This window comes from Triticum urartu, chromosome 7A (assembly GCF_056163025.1).
Source record: "Triticum urartu cultivar PI428250 chromosome 7A, HENAU_Tu73, whole genome shotgun sequence".
In the NCBI taxonomy this organism is placed as follows: Eukaryota; Viridiplantae; Streptophyta; class Magnoliopsida; order Poales; family Poaceae; genus Triticum; species Triticum urartu.
The window spans coordinates 543,012,520-543,015,690 of NC_141879.1; the positions used below are offsets into that span (position 1 = coordinate 543,012,520).

The 3,171-nt window shown below is 52.1% G+C and overlaps 1 pseudogene; it reads left to right on the top strand.

The window, feature by feature from the left end:
• Positions 1-388: 388 nt before the first annotated feature.
• On the top strand, positions 389-2,583 carry LOC147960340 (uncharacterized; annotated as a pseudogene).
• Positions 2,584-3,171: the final 588 nt, after the last annotated feature.

Here is a 3,171-nt window from a genome sequence, read left to right on the forward strand (position 1 = left end):
GCTTTCGTCGATCCCGCGGAGGTATAAGATCCGATCTCTCTTTTGCAAAAATGAATTCCTCATGTCATTACAATTCATTTTTGTGATTAGTCTATTTTTCAATTTAATCTATTTATAGTATGGATTTTTCTCTCAAGAACTGGCTGACGAATATGTCACCGACTAATATCAATGTTTTTGAATCAAGAGGAATTTGTTGACAGCACTATATAGAAATCGGTACAGAACGTAACCCAGATGATCACGGTACCGCCGCAAAAGCACCAGATGTGCCATGCGCCGTCGGAGTTCCGGATGAACACGAGGACAACCTGCATCCCGAGGCCGACGTCCAGATGACGCCCGTGCCAAGCCATCGACGGCGTCGCCATGGCCCCGCTGGCCGTCTGCTACCGCGCGCCCGTGTCCTCTGTCGGCCGCGACCCCGCTGGTTGCGCGCGCCGTGCCCACTGCATGCTCGCGCCACCGCGTGCGCTCGCGTACCCTGCTGGTCGCCGTCGCCACGACCCTGCTGATCGCGCACGCCTGCTGCCGCGCGCGGCTGGCCGTCCGCCGCCGCGCGCCATCGCGCGCCCGTGTCCTCTGCCGGTCGCGACCCCGCTGGTCACGCGCGCCACGCTGTGTCCGCTGACACTCGCTTCGCCTGGAGCGCCGCCGCGTACCCGCCTCCTGTCGCCCGTGCACGGCCAGCCGCCATAGCCAGGACGCGACCCGCCGCGCGCGCCGCTCCCACTGGCCACTCCAGCCGAGAGGCTGCGTAACGCAGCCGCCGCCATCCCAGTCGGGCGCTAGGGAAAACCTAGCGACCCAGACGATGCGCCGCGCGGGGGCTGGCCGGGCCAGCCTGCTGGTTGCTGGGCCCAGGGCCCATCTGCGTCGATGCGCCCTCCTCCATAAAAAAAGTGAGAGAGGTGGCTGGCGCGCCCTAGATGGACCGACGGCCCATTTTCGGCCTGCGGCCGAACTGGACTCAGCCGGAGAGCACGCGCACGTGTGGTTCTTTGCATTTTAGCCCTGCAGTTTTCTGTTTTTACGTGTATAATGTTCCTGCTGTAATATTTCGCGTAGAAGCCCCTGAAACTGTCTGTTTTTGCTGAAAAGTGCGTATTTGGCTTTAATATGTCTCGGGAATTCAATTTTTGGGCTAGTTTTCACGTAAGAAATGCGCTTAACATGCTATCTTTTGTATAACATGTTTTTACTACTGTAGATTAACTGTTTAGCACTCTTAATCACTAAGTAAATCATATAATAACATGTTTTAAATAATGGAACGTCATTTTTATTGAATAAGTTTATCAACATCGCATTTGTGCAAAAGATTACCTGCTGTAATCTCATGATTTTTGTATAAATTGCAGATGTCCGGAATTGTCAACAAGGAGCTTGCTGAGTTGGCCCAGACGGGGATGAATTACCTGTCATGGGCCTCGGACTGTGAGATCTTTCTCCAGGGCAATACCCTCCTGAGGGCGATCGGTAAGGGGACCCAGCCAGCCCCCACTGATCCCAAGTTTGAAATTGAGAATGCGCAGGCTCTGCATTTTCTCCGTCATCACCTGTCCCCTACTCTGAAAGACGAGTATATGGCTGAACGGAGTGCTTCTGACCTTTGGACCGCTCTTAAGCAGCGGTTTGAGCGACTGAAGTACACTGTTAAGCCACGTGCACAGGCGGAGTGGATCCGTCTGAGGTTTGCGGACTTCAAGACGGTTGGGGAGTACAATTCGGCTCTGCACCAGATTTGTACGACTCTTCAGATGTGTGGTACTGAGATTACCGACACTTAGAAGATTGAGAAAACCCTATCCACTTTCCACCCTGACGCGGTCCTGTCCGCACGGAACTACCGCTAGGGCAACTACACGAGGTATTCAGAGTTGATTGACGTCCTCCAGGTGGCAGAGGCGCAGGACGAGGTTCTGAAAAAGAACTTTGCCGCGCAACCACTTGAGGGGAGTTCTCGTCAGGAGGTGAACGCTCTCAAAATCCGCAAGCCTCAACAGAAGAAGAGGGGCCACAAGGGCAAGAAGAAGGGCCCTTAGCCCTCCGCCCCGGCTAAGCAGCAAAAGCCGGGCAAGGGGGGCAGAGGCCTCAGGACTGCTTTCGGTGTGGCTCGGTGGAGCATTTCTCCCGCCAGTGCCGCGCACCACAGGAGGTCGTTGATGCATATAAGGCTCGGAAGGCGCGTAAGACGCACCTCGCCTTGGTTCAGGAGGGAGCACCACCGACGCCCATGGCGGCACCCGTGATGATCTCTCCGCCCCCTGCCGCCCCCATCGCAGCGACCCCCGTGGAGCCCATCACGGCGGCTTTGGCGGTCTCTAGTGATGCCAACGTTGCCATGGAGGTTGACCACGTGGTCGCCTCGGTGGTGCCGCAACTAGATGTTGATGCGCCTCCAAGATGATTTCTAAGGAGGATCAGCTCACTAGTATGGAGATTGCGGCTGAGGTCAATGGCTTCTTTACCGAGTCTACTTAGCATACCTCTTTGGTTATCATGATTCCGTGATTTGATACAATAAATTTGAATAAATTCGATTTGGTTGTAAGATCTATGAGAGCATAAACTTATTCTTTACTTTGGCGATTGGATGACATTTATTCATTTATTCCATTATTTATACATGATAGTATGTTATGTTCTGGAACGTGTGCATTTATTATTAATGTAGCGTCTTCCTCATTACATTAATTATATGTCATATTTTAGAACGCGTGTGGCGCCCGAATGGAGGAAACATGCCTTGCCGATAGCGTAACTACACATACCATTTTACGAGAAACTAAGTACTTTGAGTCTATTAAAAAAATCTCCGGGAAGTATTATGACAATCGCCGGCTGCGGTTCGCACATAGTTGGCTTCGGACGAGCCACTATTATACTTCCTATGGGAACAACTTTGATCATTAATGATGCGTTGTTGTACCCGAACTCGACTCGTACTCTTTTGAGCTTTAGAGACATCCGCACCAATGGTTTTCATGCTGAGACTGATGATGAGAACCACAAGGAGTGCCTACTTATCACAAAGCGGGATGCAAATGGTAAACATGTTATCGAAAGGCTTCCTTCGTTTGACACAGGTCTATACTACACTAAAATATTAGCACCGCCCGTGTACACTACCCTCAAGACCGTTTTTTGAAGCTCTGAACTCTTCTGCCT